The following is a 17,913-nucleotide window of genomic DNA, read 5'->3' as shown; positions in this document are numbered from 1 at the left end:
CTTGCTCACATAGAGCAGAATGAGAGCTCTCTGGTTGGCAGGCAGAACTGCCTATCAAGGTTTTGAGGGCTAAGATTGGTGTGCCCATGGCTGCAGAACATCCATCCCCTCCATTGCCTAGGGAATTCATTCTTCCTTCTTGCTCGTATAGAGAAGAATGGAAGCTCTCTGGTTGGCAGGTAGAGTGGCCTATCAAGGTTTTGAGGGCTGCAGGTCTGTGGATGTCCCCTCCATTACCTAGGGAATTGATAAATTGGCACCAGGATTTGGACTCACAGACCAGGGACCGATGGACTGGGCCAAATGAACCAACGTTTGTGAAGAATGTGAATCCTACAAACCACATGTTTGCAAACGATGAACTAGGCCAGACCATGTCAAATTTAGCTCCCTTTTCCAGTCCGTGCCCACCTCTACTTGACAGGGTTACCACATTCCCCCGGCAACTGGTGGGAGACGTACCTTTGTGAGGGCTTGCCATTAACGTCATGATGTCACCACTGAAACACTTATGTCACTCCCCATGCACCCAGAAGTGACATCAGAGTGTCACGTGGATGCGTTGTCATTTCACAAAAACTCTATAGCTTTACCATAGAGTATTTGGGATGCCAGGGCATTCCTTGTCACTTCTATTTTAAACACAATCCTGGCATGCCACTCCCCCCAATTTTCTTCCCCCGATTTCCCCCAGAGGTGCCTGAGACACCAGTATGGCCAGGAGATCCCCTGCTATAGCAGGAGACCTGCCATCCCTAAAACTTGCGAATGCACAAGTGCTCCCTTTGGACATTGTACCAAAAACTCAGTTGTGAGAAGCATCTCAGATAGCTGCTTCTCACAACTGCCAAAGCAGCACTGCATGCTTCACCATTCAGTCTGTGGCTGATTCCACACAAAGTAGATAATGCACTTTCAATGCTCTTTATCAATCATTTGAGGTGGATTTTTTGTTCCGCACACAAAAAAATCAGTTCCAAATGATCTATAAAGGATTGGAAGTGCATTATCCAACATGTGCGGAATGGCTCTGTTTCTAGCCAATCCTTAAACTTTTGAGCACTACCGAGTCCAGCTCTTAACAAACCCCATGCCTTGCAACTAACCATCTGGGGCATGTCTGCATCCGCTTGAAAAGGGAAGCTAATTTGTTCCTTGTAAGTAAGGTAATTCCAGACAGCTAACCCCACATCTGGCAAACATAAGTTTTAAAGACACTTTAAAAAAAATATATTGGCATTGACAAACTAATATTTGTGGGTGATTATGTTGCTGTAATGAACATAAGGATATATAAAACCCAAGGACATCTGTTACAAAGAGCTGCTGAATGTTGGCCTAACGTTTGTGCTGCCTCCATGCTTTCTCTTCCTTGATACCTTTTTTTTTAAAAAAAGCATCATTTTTGCCTCAGTATTTCCCAAGTATAAACATGCATTACTGCATATCCCCCTTTAAATAAATAAAAAGGAATGATGTGTGATGTTTAATGCAGCCTTTAAAAGAACATTACACGCAGCAAAGGAGGGAAAGACTGGGTCCCGTAATGGAAGAAACCCCCACACTCTAGTTTGTGTGACGGGTGAGTGCCCCTTAAATCTGCCGAGGGTTCTCCTTTTCTCAATAGATTTACATTTGAGTTTCCCCTTCCTTCTTGTTATTCACAGTTGCTCAGATAATCAACAATATCACTTTAAATGCTCGGTCAAATTGTATCTCCATCAGAGGATCTTGCTGTATTGTAGTAAGGAGCTGGATTGTGGTTAGTGAAGCAGGCCATTGTCACTGATATCTTAGGAAGAGCAACCACGTTCTTGGAAATGGGCTCCTGCCACCCCTGGACATTTCCTGGCATTTTGAAGGCTGCCAACCTTCCCTTTATTAAAGAAGGAGAATCTACGTTTGCGGTGACGCTTTAAAGAAACCAAATAAACCAGCCCTAAAACTACAGAGCCTGCACATCCATTAGAACAAATAAGGATCAATGTTTTTCTTTTCCGTGAGCCAGTGTGGCATAGTGGTTAGAGTACACGACTGGGATCTGGGAGACTCAGGTTCGAATCCCCACTCTGCCAAATCACACACTCGCAGCCTAAGCTACCTCACCAGATTGTTAATAAGAACAACAAAACTTGGTTTCCCTTCAGGAAAACTTAATGTCCACTCAGAGCAATTTACAACGTATGTTATTATTCCCCTCACAACAATCAACCTGTGGGACTGAGAGAGCTCTGAGAGCGTTGTGACTGACCCAGCTGGCTTCAAGCGGAGGAGTGGGGAATCAAACCCGGTTCTCCAGATTAGAGTCCCGCTGCTCTTAATGACTATACCAGGATAAACTGGAAGAGTAGAGTGATGATGACAATTCCCCAGTGGGGAGGAAAGTGGGGTATAAATAAAGTAAATAAATAAATAGACCCACAAGCTTTATTTTTCTTCAAGCTGGGCCAGATCTGCCTAGAATGAACAAAACAGTATGAAAGAGATTCCGAATAATATGTTCTAAATAGTAACATCTTCAAAATAACGTAATGACTTTCTCTGTTTTGTCCAGTGTCACCTCAATGGTCCCTCTGGACTAACGTTTTAATTTGTTGTCTTGTGTTTTAGATATGTACAAAGGGGAGGAATCTCATTTCCCCCTCCTCTACCATTTCTTCTCACCCTTCTTTGAAAGCCCCCATAGCTTCTCCCATTTGCTTCCTCCTTTTCGCCTTCCCACCCACCAGCCTTCATAACTCTCTGTACCCCAGGGTTCAGTAGTTCCTCCTTTCCTACTCCCGGCAGCCTCTCCATGGGAAAAGTCTAGCCAAGTTCCCTACAATAATGTTGTAGGGAAACTGCAAGGACTTGCAAGGGGCAGCTCACTTTCCCCTGCCGAGACTATTCCATCCTCCCTTCCAGGGCTTTTTTTCTGGGAAAAGAGGTAGTGGAACAGAGGGCCAAGCTACACATGACGAATGACACTTGAACGGCAAGTGGATTGAGTGGAGGGCAAGTGAACAGGGAGAAATACACTTGCCGTTCAAGTGTCATTCGTCATGTGTAGCTTGGCCCTCAGTGGGTTGCCCTCAGAGAAAATGGTCACATGGCTGGTGGTCCCGCCCCCTGATCTCCAGACAGAGGGGAGTTGAGATGGCCCTCCACGCCCTCTTTGTTCTGCAGGAGGGGAAAAAACAGGCACCAATCTTCTTCCTCTGAAGGAACTACTAGGAGTATCAAAGAATTAGGCAAACTCCTGCTTTAATTTAGTTTACATAAAAATTTACAGTGCACTTATTAGTAAAATGTTTATCAGCACAAGGATAGTGTAGTAGCTACAGTGTCTGACTAGGATCCAGAAAACTTGAGTTCAGATTCCCACAGTATCATGAAGCATGGTGTTCTCAGGTCACTTATACTCTCAGGCTCTCCTACCTTGCAGGATTGTTGTGAGGACAAAATGTGGAAGGCAGAACCACACACTATCCTGTGCTCCTTGGGGAAAAGGAAGGAGAAAAACATGCTGGCTGGATAGAAATTTTATATCTATACTGATTCACTGAATCCTCGTGTTTAACCTTACAATAAAGACACTTAGTACATTGGGGCTGATGGAAAATTATAGCAAAGAGATCAGACGTTGGAAGAATCAAGCTGAAGCAGAGTTCCAATTAATTCAAAAGACTGCAATGGCTTGCTTTAATTTTTGTTTTGTTAATTTTCTGTTATTGCTTTCGATTGTAATTGTAATTTTTTTTTAATCCATGGGGAGTTAATAAAAAAAAAGTTATAAACAAAGGTGGAATGAAATGTAAATGAACCATCGTTAGTACACATCCTGCCCTTCATTAACTAAAACCCTCCAACAGTTTTATGCTGTACAAAAACAGCACATCCTGCACAGACAAAAGAGATCTGTCAGCAAATCCACACAGCCCCTGTGCAAACCTGTGGCAAGGTACATGCCACTCACTGGATCATCCCAGTATGTTTAAGTGAGTGTGATGTTTTCTATTCCTGCTCTGGGAATCGTGAGATCTCTCTTCGATCTTTAATTCACTGGAGAGGGGGACAAAAATCCCCTCCCCACCTCCCTTATGTTTTCCACAACACAAAGCACAGCACACAATAGCCTATCAGATTAAAGCTTCACGGAGAGAATATTCTCGCAAAAAAGGGAGAGCTGCCACAGTCAGCACTCTTTTGTTTCAGGCTAATTCAAATGGACCAGTGTTTTGTTTCAGGCATGTACGATGGGTTGGATCCAACCAGCTTTTCTGCTGGGAAAAAAGGAAGGAAGGTCCCTTCTGACCACTTAAAAAGACATATGCTGGGGGTCATGAAATGTGTGTGGACAAAACTCATGTGAGAAGAGGGCTGTTGTAAGGGGGATATTCAAGAAGACTGCATGAGAAAGCTAGCAGGATCCAACCCAATGTGGATGCCTGTTCTTACTGAACACTTTCTAAGGTGGAAGGAGAATGATGCTAGAACCAGGTGTGATGTAACCATAGTTCAGCTCATAGGTTAGGATCCCTAGGTGGGTGCTGAGCTGTGCCTGCTGGGTCCATTTTTTGCAGGCTTTTGCAAGAACTTCCTACTAGTGTGCATGCAAAGACAGCAAGCCATGTGCCTCTCTTTGGAACCACAGGATTATGAGACGAGACTGCTATGGCCCTTCCTGGGCAGGAAATATTTTGCTACTGTAGTACATGCCCTGGTAACATCTAGATTAGATTGCTGCAATGCACTTTACGTGGGGCTGCCCTTGAAGACTGTCTGGAAGCTTCAGTTGGTATAAGTGCTGTGGCCAGAATGGTGGCTGCAGTGGGTCGTAGGGCCCTGACCACTCCAGTTTTGTTCCATCTACACTGGCTCCCAGTTTGCTTTCGGGCCCAATTCAAGGTTCCCCATATGGCCTGGGACCAACGTACCTTCAGGATCTCCATCTTCCATAAGAACCTACCAGTTCACTCCAGTCATTTTCTGAGACCCTTCTTTGGGGCATTACATTGGAAGCAGTGGCTGGAGGGGCAGTGGGCAGGTGGCTGGCCTTGAGGCTCTTCATTTCCACTGGAAGTGACATTTTCAGTATAGCCATTTTGTCGCATGCATGTCCTCTCCTTTTGCTGCCCTCTGGCCAGGTGAGCAGGGCTGGGGGTGAAAGGTGGGGGCGGGGATCCCCTGCCCCCACTGAGGGATTGGTATCCCTAGTGGCAACCCAAGAAAGGGCCTTCTCAGTCATGGCACCAAAACTTTGGAACTCTTTCTCAGGGAGATTCATCCATCACCCCTTCTGCCAATTTTTTGATTTGTTTGGCATACTCCCAATAACTGTTATTGGTCCTCCTCCTTGATGTTTGAGTTGTGGATTTGTGTGCGTATTGAATTGTTTTTATACTATTTTAAACATCGTTTTAAATTTAAATTGGTTTAAAATGTTGTTTTAAATAGTTGCTTAGTGTTTTAATATTTGCTGCCTAGGGGACCCTATTTTGGTAGAAAGGGTGCATACAAATGTTCTGAACAAACGAACGAATGAACGCACAAAGGCATGAACGAATGAACAAATTAATGAACGAACGAACGAACGAATCTCTCTTCATATACCAATGGGTATGATTCCTTCTCTGTGCACCAACTGAAAAATCAGCGGAATCAACGGGTCTCCAAGCAAGTGGTAACAGAACAGCTCAAGCTTCAATTTAATCAAGCATCTCGCCTAAGCAATTAGCATCTCGGGGGCTAAAGCCAGAAATAAGATGACAGAAAGGATCCTGGAACAAAAGCTGAACATGCCCCATTGGTAAATATATATATATTTTAAACGCTTTACAATGTTCAAAATGTTTTTAAAGTTCAAAATATTTTAGTGTTTTTATGTTTGCTGCCTTGGGAACTCTGGATTGGCTAGAAAGGCAGCATAGAAATGTTATGAAGGAATGAATGAAGGCATGAATGAATTTATGAGCTAAGCTGGCAACCTCTAAAAGGAGACATGGAGGAAACGTGGGAACTAAAAAGAGGCAACAGAGCCCTCCCAGACAAGGGCATATGAGATGCAAAACAGAGGCAAGACAAAATAAATGGAGAGGAATCCGAAGGGTGAACTGGAAGAAACAGGAGAGAGAAAAGGAAAAGGGCACTCGCCCCTACATTCAGCAATATCCAATCTGTACGTCCATTTCCTAGATTTTCTTCTCACTCTTTTTGCATTCAGGGATGTCCCCGCTTTGAGCAACACAGACCAATTATGCACATGCATGCTAAGGATCATGTATGCAGTTTAGCACCATTCGTGGAAAGGACCGGGAGGCACATTCTCGGATGCAGAGCTTCTTTTGTGCATCAGAATGGCTGCCCATAGCACAGGTTTCCAGATAAGCAAGATGGAGAAGGGTTTCAAAGGGACACACAAACCAAGGCTGTTGATCTCAGGTAGGAAGGAATGCCAAACTTATCCCCATCTGTTACCTGTTTCTCAATCTTCTACATACATACAAACACACACACACCTTGCCTCTTCCTGTGTTTGTAATGTAAAGAAATCCAAGGGAAAAAACCCTCCAATGATTCTTTTAATATTGTCCTTTCAAGGATATCTCTATTTGCATAGCATGATCCCCTTCCTTTGCACAGCGCTAACATTACTGTGACCTTTTCCTGCTAATTGGAAAATCTTACGGAAATAAAGCCTGTCAGGAAAATGAGAAGTGTCTCCCCTTTAGGCCGGCCAAACGACCTCAGAGGGGGAAAGAAGTTCTGAAATTCCTCCTCCTTCTGCTCACACTGCAAAATCTTTATTACTTTGGAGAGCCTTGAAACTCAGTAATGCGCCTCCAGTGCGCTGAGAAGTAAATAAATTTCTTCTTATGACCACTTTGGAGAAACACACAACCAGATTTACTCAGCAGGGATAGATACTGGACAAGATAATGAAGAGAGAATAAGAATATGATCGGGGTTTACAGCCTCTTCTGTCTCTTTAAAGTGTTTTAATCCTTCAGAAACAGGAGATCAGGTCCATTTCCTTAAAGATACAGTATCCCTTCTGGGACAGGTAATGTTATAAAAAGCCAAGATGTAACATCTATCTCTCGGTATTGATTGGCACTTTAGTGTGATAAAAAGGGCTGAACCTGAATGGGGGAAAGAGAGGGAAAAGGTAACTCAGAATTACTCTTGAAAGACTGCAAAGAGAGACCCTGTTACTCCAGGTCAATCTTTCAAATTACCTCGAATCCTGTCCAACGTACGCAAGCTGTATCCAGCCAGCTAGCTAGCAGGCATCCAAACCTGAGAAGTGGATTTGATTCAAAAGTACATGTCTGTATTGGCATCTAACTACAAATACAAGTTAAGCTGGATATGAGGTTGCTGCAAAAGAACCCCTCCAGCTCTGTGTCCACTCCCCACCCCACCCTGAGCCGCAATATTTCGGCATATGTTTAAATAGTGCCCATTTCCCCAACCCTAGAAGTGGCAAATAATGGCAGGGAAGCAATAAGGCAATAGAGAACAGAGAGCTTTTACATTCTATGTAAATAGTAGGTTTGTTATTTATTATTTGTTATTAATAAAAAAAGAGGGGGGAAAAGAACAGAGATGATCTCAAGGTTTGTGTAAATATGCCTAAACATTGGGTTGGGGAGAACTCAATGGAAAATCTAATTTCTCTCCCTGACTTTTTCGTCATACATTAAAATACTTCTTGAAATGTCAGGATCTGTTCACTGTTGGGGGCTGATGCCAGTGTGGGGCAGTGGACAGAGTGCTGGACTTGAATCTGGGAGACGCCAGTTTAATCCCACACTCTACCATCAAAGCTTGCAGTGGGCCAGTCACACACACTCATTCTAATGCACCTCACAAGGTTGTTGCAAGGATAAAATGGAGATGAAGAGAATAATGTAAGCCACATTGGGGAGGAAGATAAGGTGTTAATTAAGTAACTAAATAAATAAATCTGACAAAGCATGTGTGTTTTTCTGTCCTGGATCTTTTTATGTACATTTGCACAGATGTACTTTATTTATTTAATTTTATTTTTAACCTGCCCTCCCTGCAAGCGGGCTCAGGGCGAGGTACAACATTGATTAAAATACAACTTAAAATCAATTATAAAAACAGATAAAATACTGTGCCCCTTTTGGGGCAACCAGTGGGAGTGGACTCTCCATACCCCTTGTAGAAGGGTACTCCTGTCATATTTATGCTCGATCCTAGATCATGTCGGCTAGCCCTTTCCCTGGCCTATGTTTTGCCCACCCAAGAATGAAATTGTAGCCAAGTAGCAGGACCAAGGTCCACTGAATTATAGCCAGGAAGTTGTTTGTTCTGTCATAGAGTTGCTGGTCCCATGGTGGAGGTGGAGGTGGTGGATCCCCCACTCCCAGCCTCTGCTCCCTGCCAGCACTCACTTGGCCAGCGGGGGGAAAGGCGCAGGAATGACATCATCACGCAGGCCCTGGAAGTTTGGGGCCCAAACTGGCCCTGCGTATGAAGCCCAGGAGCACTCTCGGGGACTGCGTGATGACATCATTCCTGGAAGTGACATCATCGTGCCTCGCTGAGAGCGTGCCCTGGGAGGTGCTGGGAGATTTGTTCTGCCTTTCAATTTTTTTTTTTTTTGCAAAGCAATGTTAAGGGGCAGAAATGCCTGTTTTTATTTCAGTACGAATCCATAATCATATACCAACACAGCTAATAAGCGACCTAACAGTGGTTGCCCACACAAATGTGGTTTCGTATGTATTCCATAGGTAACATTTTAATAAAGATTTATCCATGCTTATTTTTGCAGGATGTTTGGTGATATTCTCAGCTTCCCATTCTTCAGTGAACTCACTACCGTCAATTCATACAAGCAAAAGGGTGGGCTGAGAATATCTGTTGGGTGGATCTGTGTGGAGGCCACGAGGCCATGCAATTGCTGTACCACAGGCCCATACAAACGTTTAATTCACTTTCAGCGGCTTCACTCTAGCACAGACAAGCCTTGTTTGCTCTTTGGACTGAATGCACATACACCCCACATGTATAAGCGTGCATTTGTTTGTAAAAAAGAGCCAAAGCTCAGAGTCTGTCTACATAAGACATCTTACACAGGGATGCTCAAGTGACTGAGGGCCAAGCTACAAGTGACGAATGACACTTGAATGGCAAGTGGATCGAGTGGAGGGCAAGTGAACAGGGAGAAATACACTTGCCGTTCAAGTGTCATTCGTCACTTGTAGCTTGGCCCTTACTTTCTGTGTGGTCTTATATTCAAGCGTATTCTGTCTCCCCAGCGGTGCATGTGTATCCACAATGGGAGAGCTAGTGTAAGGTCTTTCACTTGATCCTCCTCGTGTGAGGGCCAAGCTACAAGTAACAAATGACACTTGAACGGCAAGTGTATTTCTCCTTGTTCACTTGCCCTCCACTCAATCCACTTGCTGTTCAAGTGTCATTCGTCACTTGTAGCTTGGCCCTAAGATGTCTTGTGTAGGGAGACTCTCCGGGCCAAACTACAAGTGACGAATGACACTTGAACGGCAAGTGTATTCCTCCCTGTTCACTTGCCCTCCACTTGCTCTCCACTCGATCCCCTTGCCGTTCAAGTGTCATTCGTCATGTGTAGCTTGGCCCTCAGTCACTTTACAAATGAAACTGTGGGGTAGTACTTGGATAAATGTGGGGTTTAAATGACACTTTCAGCTGAACCTATGTTCGACGTAACTTGAAAATTATTCTGCATAGGTATCAAGAAAAAATCAAGTGCACGATGTACACAGATTGTACTTGTGTTCACTTTAACTTGTGAACGGGGTTATTGTGCATGCCGATCACATGGTTAAAGACTTATGGCAAGTCGCTATGGGAATGGCTGTGATGACACCCCCCCCCCCGAAACACCTTGATCAAATTCAGTCATTCAGAGTAAAACACGACCCATAAATAATTCAAAAGAACAGATGTGAACAAAGTAGTGCGATTGCTGTGTTATAACATATGGAAATCAGTTAACTTGGCAAAGTGGGCCGTATGCCAAGTGTTAAACAAACACCTCCCCCCTCCCCACCACCCGTACCAGATCTGAAGTTTCTGCCAACCGTTAGAGGAGGATGCAAGACAGAAATGTCTGGATTTTAAGATTCTGCTTAAAGCATTACAGAGCCATAGAAGCCTATGCACGGGGCTGCTCCTGATTTTATTTTTAAATCTAAGCAACTGCTTTTCTACTCTAGAAGGATTCGCTGTTACAATGTGATGAATTTATGGGGCTTAAAAAAGGTGCTTTATATTGAATGAGACAGCAGTTCTGCCAAGACAAAACACATATTCTCTTGCTGGGCTGTGGCCCCTCTGCTGTACCACACTACACCACGCTGGCTCTTTAATCTTCAGGAAGTGGTGTTTGATTTGTGTGCACAGAACAGTAGTTCCCCGAATGACTTAGGGCCAAGCTACACATGACGAATGACACTTGAACGGCAAGTGGATTGAGTGGAGGGCAAGTGAACAGGGAGAAATACACTTGCTGTTCAAGTGTCATTCGTCATGTGTAGCTTGGCCCTTAGTCAGTACCAAATGCCATTGCTGACGAACATCATAAAATATCTGTGCCGTAACCTTGCAAGAAATTCTGTTCTTTTAAAAGATCCGTTTTAAAAGTAATATTTTGAAGAGGAACAAGCTTGTTTATCACCCAGTATTCCGATTCCCATTTATTGTCCAGTCGATGCATTCCTGCCTTTTCTTTCCAGTGCTACAGGAGTTAATGGAGCAGTTATGTGCTTGTTTCTCTCTGTGCACCAGACAGAAAGGTGACATCAGCAAAAACATGTCCCGTTCTGGGAGCACTAATTGTTATTTAAAAAATGATACAGGGCAGGAGCCCACGTGTTTTTGATCCATCAAAATGATTGATGGCTACATTTTAAACCAAGTCCTGATGCAACGCCAGTTGAGGAAAGAAGCATCTTTGAAAATCCAACCTTCAGAGGGTGATAAATGACAGAGTTTAACAAACATGTTTTGCAAATTTTGGCATGTTTTAAAGTATGGGTTCTGCAGTCACCTTTAAATTGAGTTCCTTAAAGTAACATACATTTCCTTACTCAAGCACCTCCTAAGCAACTATAGGCTAGAGCCAGTTTAATGTAGTGGTTAAGAGCAAAAGGACTCTAATCTGGAGAACTGGGCTGGATTCCCCACTCCTCCGCTTGAAGACAGCTGGATGACCTTCTCAGAGCTCTCTCAGCTCCATCCACCTCACAGGGTGATAGCCCTGCGGATAATAATAATAACATACTTTTTTAGTGTGGCATTGAGTTGTCCTGAAGGATAGTATGTAAATTGAATGTTGTTATTGTTGTTGTTGTTATTATTAGGATGAAAATCAGACAGAAGGAAAAGGTCCTGCGTGGCCCACTTGCACTTGTAGGACCCTTCCCACCATTAAACCTAGGACTAATTTAAAACCAATGCAGATATTTATAATATTTTGCCTCATTCACGTCATGCTCCTAATTCCCTGTGAGAAAACCAGGGTGGTTTGGCCTGTCTTGAGTAAAGCCCTTTGTTTGGAAGGCCCAGGTTTGATTCCCCACTCCTCCGCTTGAAGCCAGCTGGGTGACCTTGGGTCAGTCACAGCTTCTCGGAGCTCTCTCAGCCCCATCCACTTCACAGGGTGATTGTTGTAAGGATAATAACAACACACTTTGTAAACCGTGTGGTATTAAGTTGTCTTGAAAGGTGGTAGATAAATTGAATATTGTTATTATGATTGTTATTATTATTATAAATACGAGTAGGACTGCCAACTCAGGCTTGGAAACTTCCTTGAGTTTTGTGGTTGGCACCTAGGGAAGGTACAGTGAAGAAGTATGTTGGGCATTTGATGCCATAGAGCAGAGATACTCACAGCCAAGCTACAAGAGATGAATTACATGAGGAGAAGCATGTGAAGTGAGTCACACAATGTTAGCCAGGAAGCTGAGTTTTAAAAGAGATCAGAAGGCTTTGTTAATTTCCCCTCTCTGCAGAGCCAGGGAGATCAGCTGCTCAGAGGGTTTAATTTCCTCTTTGCCTCCTGAAGGCTCTGTCAGTTTCACTTCCCCTTCTAAGAGGTGAAGAGGAAATAAACAAACCTTCTGAGCAGTGATCTCCCTGGCTCTGTAGAGAGGGGAAATTGTCGAAGCCTTCTGATCTCTTTTAAAACTCAGCTTCCCGGTTAACATTGCGACTCCCTTCATGTGCTCCTCCTCATATAATTCGTCCCTTGTAGCCTGGCTCTCAGTGGCTTGGGAGCCATGGGTGGCTCTTTGACATGCGTCTTGTGGCTGTTCTGGGCACCCAATGTGGCATATGTCCCTCGTTTCAGGGAAGTGGGCCAGGTTGGGGTGTGTGGTTGGCATGTGGTTTCCACCTTGAAGCAACAGCTGCTGGAGGATCAGGTAAGCTACAAGACTCCCTGAGATGCTGGGATGGAAGTAAATGTGGCTCTTTTGAAGGTAATTGTGAATGTGGCTTTCTGCAAGGTGTGGAGTGAGTACCACTGCCATAGAATCTGCCCTCTGAAACTACCATTTCCTCCAGTTGAACTGATCTCTGTAATCTAAAGCGCAGTTGTAATTCTAGGAGAACTCCAGGCCCCATGAGACTGGTAACCATAGATATAAGCACACATTATCTTGGGAACTGAATTAATATGAAGCTCTGAAATCACATCTGGGTATGCCTCTGCATTCTTGACACCATATCCTGTGTGCGGCACATGAATTCAGTCTAAAAACCAAGTGAACGTCAATTGAAATAGCATTGGACTTACATGTTCCAGTGATGACCTTTGCAGCTATATTTGGTATTTGGTATTTGTTATAGTTTCCAAACTGTCTTCAAGGGAAGTCTCACACAGGGTGTGGTACAGTAATCTAGTCTGAGACAGTCAATGGGCTTAGAAGAGTGTAACTCTGCCCAGGATGGCACTGTGAGTCCTTGGGGACAGTGGTGTATTTTTGCCTAGGAGATTTGTAAGGAATCATCATGGACACTGATGGTGCTGAATTAACACCAACAATAAAAGTGAACACCATCACACTAGGGCACAGGACAGGCCAACTGAGTGGTTTGCTTCTGTGTGGCACTTCCTAATAACAAGAGGCTTTCTCAGCTCGCCACAAAGTGCTGAGGGAGGGAGGGACAGGAAATCAGGTTAGCTCCTCTGAGTCCAATTCTGAGCTGGGCTCAGAAAAACAGGGCTTCTTTAACAATTTATTGATAAACGGCTTGGTTTATTTGAGCCGGTTCTGAGGTGAGCCAGGGGGTTACAGGCCGCCCAGCATTAAGATCAAGGCCCTGCAGGCCTTGTTCTGCCACAGACTCTCTCACTTGCCTGTCCCATGATATATGGCTGCCAAGTCTCTGGCCTTCTGTGTGAAAAGGGACACAGTGCTACTACAAACTCTGGACTGGACACATAAAGCACCTATCAAATGTTTGGCTAAAGGGCCTTAATCTCACGAGCATTCTGGGCAAAGCTTCTCATAAGTATTAAGAATTGCCTGTGACAAATACTGGCAATTCAGGAGCTAATTTGACGAGGCCTTGAAAATGAGGCTGTTCCCATTTGTCAAGGGCGGGCAGAATGGCAGTACTCAGAGTGAGGGTGACACGTCATGCCTCCGGGCCTCAACTTTCAGCCCACTCTTTCACAGCGCTTTAATTATTTAAACCTTAACCTTCACAGCATCACTTCATTAAGGTGTCTTCACGTCCCCTGAAATCACTGACCTTTACTCCCCCCGGGTTTGGGGAGACAGAAGTGAAAGAGAACATTTTTCAGGCAGCCTATAGAGGGCCTAAGTAGTACCTTTGAGATGCATTTTATTAAATGGAACCAGCAAGGGCATAGTAGGAGTGTCTTAAATCTGGTGAATACCTGCATTTTTAAAAATTATTTTTTATTTAGATGCTTATAACCCACTTCTCTCCATAATGGGAGAGATCTTGGTTGAAGAGAAGTGGTATAAAAATTGTACTGTCGAAGGCTTTTACGGCCGGAGAACAATGGTTGTTGTGGGTTTTCCGGGCTGTATTGCAGTGGTCTTGGCATTGTAGTTTCTGACGTTTTGCCAGCAGCTGTGGCTGGCATCTTCAGAGGTGTAGCGCCAAAAGAGGTGCTACACCTCTGAAGATGCCAGCCACAGCTGCTGGCGAAACGTCAGGAACTACAATGCCAAGACCACTGCAATACAGCCCGGAAAACCCACAACAACCATGGTATAAAAATACATTCATTCATTCATTCATTCATTCATGCAAGCAAGCAAGCAAGCAAGCAAGCAAGCAAGCAAGCAAGCAAGCAAGCAAGCAAGAAAGAAAGAAAGAAAGAAAGAAAGAAAGAAAGAAAGAAAGAAAGAAAGAAAGAAAGAAAGAAAGAAAGAAAGAAAGAAGTACAATCCAAGTTCCTATAAAAGATCCTTGGAGTCCCACGATGTATCCCGAATGCCCTCCATGGATGAGAGACTGGGCTGATCCCTTTGGAGACGCACATGTGACTACTCACATCCACCTATTGGCTAAAACTCATCTTCAACTGGAAGGGTCTAGCATCCTTGATTCTTGTTGCTATTCACCGCTCAACCTGACAAACAGCAATTGAGGAGAAACTCCAGGAGCATGGTCTTTCTCCCCAAGCCTTATAGCATCTTGGGTACCAAAAAGAAAAAGAACCAATCAAACATTGGCTCTGGGATCATGCCCTACCATCAGATAGGGCACAGATACAAAAATACCCAACAATTCTGCAGCATGCCAAATGCTTCCAATGAGCAGATTATCTTAGATCCCTTGAGATCTCGAAATATCGGAGATCCTTTACCCTTACACGCTTCAATGCTTTACCTTCAGCCCTCCTGGAAGGCAAATACCACCATGTTCCCCTCCCTCAGTAGCTCTGCCCATGCCATACAGGGAAAGTAGAGCCTATCAAACATATTCTGCTGCACTGTCCATTCTACAATAACATCCAGTCTCACTATATAGCTCCAATCTTGTCAACTTTACCAGGAAGATCTGAACAACATTATGTCTCCCTCCTTCTCGCAGATTCTTCCCAGGAGATAACTAACAAAGTTGTCACATTTTGCCTTCAGGCGTGTGGGATATGCAAGTGGTTGACTGAGCCTCAATAACTTACTTCCTTGTGGAGAAAGGTATCATCTCTCTGCCCCCCCCCCCCTTAGAACCTGCGCCCACAATTCTGTGCTTGTCGCACTCCATGTGCGACGAGCACATGGAGTGTGACCGCACTCCACTCTATTCTTATTTTTATTGTTTTTTATTCTCTTCTTTTACTCTCTGAAGCTGATTCTGTATTGAAATTGGTTGATCAACAGAGAGAGTATAAGAAACACTGTTTGCATATAACTGAAAATATTTAATTTAACATTACTGATAACTGACATGTTAATATTCCAACAAGTTTTCACAGGCCAAATACTGCTGGCTCCAAGTCCTTTGTTAGGAAACAGCATGAATGAGGCCTCAAAATAAGTAATCTATAAGTAATATACACAGAAGTACTCCCTGTGACTGTTTTAATGCACTGTGATGGGGTTGTACTTGGATTACTAGCAAATGTTCCCCTCTATCATTTCCTTTTCTGTAAATCTAGAGGAGTTAGCTGTGTTAGTTTGTAGTCACAAAATAGTAAAGAGTTCAGTAGCTAAGACTAACCAACTTCACTGTAGCATAAGCTTTCGGGAACCACAGTTCTCTTTGTCAGATGCATTTGACGACGAGAACCATGGTTCTCGAAAGCTTATGCTACAGTAAAGTTGGTTATTCTTAAAGGTGCTTCTGGCCATCTCTAAGAAGACCTTTACAGTGCAATGCTAAGCAGAATTACTCCAGTCTAAGCCCATTGAAATCACTGAAAGTTTCCTAACAATGTTTGCCATTCACTTCACATGTCAATTAGTCTAGTGTCCCACCGACCCCTCCAATATCCTTCAACAAAGATTTCATTTTCTTTTTTGAAGAACTTTATTTGGTTCCATACTGAGCCATGTTTGCCTCTACAGTCCCTCACTGTAGACCCCTTTTAATAGTGATGGCACTATCTGCGTGTCAGGGCCTGATCGATGGGGGGGGCAGGGGGGTAATCTGCCCCGGGCGCCACCAAAGAGGGGGCGCTGGGCACAGCTGCCAGCTGCCGGGAGTGCGCTGGAGCCAGCAGTGGCAGCATAGGCGGCTGAATGGAGGGCTGGGAGGCTGCTCGTGCTGCAGGACAGGGAGTGCACGGCAAGCCAGCTGCCCCACGGAGCAGGCAAATGGCGCAGGCAGCCTCCCAGCCCACCTCTCAGTCACCCACACGGCCACCCCCAGCTCCATGGCGCACCATGCACCGGGACAGCAAGCTTGCCGTGTGGCCGGCATGCACCTGGGCACTGTGTGATGACATCATGGAAGTGATGTCATCACGCAGTGCTAGGAGTGCGTGCACAGGGGAGGAACACCGGGTTTGGGTTGCCCTGGGCACCGGCAACCCTAGATCCAGCCCTGCTGTGTGTTCAAACAACCAGCCAGCCCTGGTTTGTCACTACATGAGTGAGCCTTGGGATCATCAGGCTTGCAAAGTCTCCTCCTTCCAGATGTTTGCAGTCTGCTCATTAGCAAAATCTGCTTTCTCATCAACACTTGTTTGCCATTATATCCAGCTGGCCAATGATGATCTGCACCTTCCCTGAAAACCCAGGGGAAACTGTTTTGAAGTAGCAGCAAACTCTGGTTTAATGATGAATGCAGATATCTCATTAAACGGACAATAGTGTGGATATCCTGGATTTATCCATAAACCACCAAATTATCATTACACCTCAGATGAAGAACATTAAGAAAGCAATCCTAAAAACGTCAAAAGTAAGTCCCATGTTATTCAATGAGGCTGACTCTCAGGAAAGTGTCTTTAAATAAATATTTTTTTTAAAGGTTGAGGCCAAAATATTTTCCCATAATATATGGGAATTGTCTTACGTTCACCGCAATACGACGCCTCACTGTACTATGTTATTGTTACAGGGGTTAAACAAATCAAACTGGGACAGGATTTCCAACAGTGAGCTAAGGAGACAGCAGGTTTTTTTGTCCCCCACAGGATAAGATCTAGAAGAGGAAACTAGTATAGATGGAGACAAGCAGCCACTACAGGCTGGGGGAGGCTTCTTGGTAAAAAGATAAAATTATGAACTATGGCAGTTTCCTTGATTAACTGGAAGATTTCAGTTGAACCGGATCATGGATGGAGCTGTCCACATTTGAGGGATGAGGGCTTCAGCAGTGACACACTGGCTTTCATCAATCTCTGGAATAAATCCAACAAAGCCTTACAGTTACTAAACACAAAGCATGTTTTTTTTAAAAGCAGCTTCTGTATACAAATTCCAGATCTTGTGCATTAGTCTGCAAAAAAAAATTAAAAAGGAAACAAAGCAAAAGAAACCTTCTGCTAAATTTGGCTCTCCACAACAAGCTCACTCCCCACTCTCTGATAAGATTGTTTGCTCATAAGATGATTTCAGCACTGTTTAAAATTGCTTGTTTGCCACAAGCTGAACGCAGAGTCAGTCTGTCTGGATGAATGAAAGCACACTTTGGCAATTAAGGGGGCAACTTCCTGGACATTTCACAACATTGACTCAGAAGGAGGCTGCGTTACAAAACAGCACAGCGGATCCGGCTGATCACAGCTTCGTCTCCACAGACTGAGCTTTTAAAACTAATAATTGAGAAATCCCCCCCCCCCCCCAAAAAGTTAGAGGAAAAAAACTCAGCGGCGGTCAGATGATGGAAATGAAAAAGAAACGGAAAGATGCTACCAAATCTGCAGATCTTCTTCAACAGAAAAAGAATTAAGCTGTGAATTGAATCCCACACAATCCTAGC

The sequence above is a fragment of the Eublepharis macularius genome, chromosome 16, assembly GCF_028583425.1.
Source record: "Eublepharis macularius isolate TG4126 chromosome 16, MPM_Emac_v1.0, whole genome shotgun sequence".
NCBI lineage: Eukaryota > Metazoa > Chordata > Lepidosauria > Squamata > Eublepharidae > Eublepharis > Eublepharis macularius.
Note: the sequence above shows the minus strand (reverse complement) of the source record.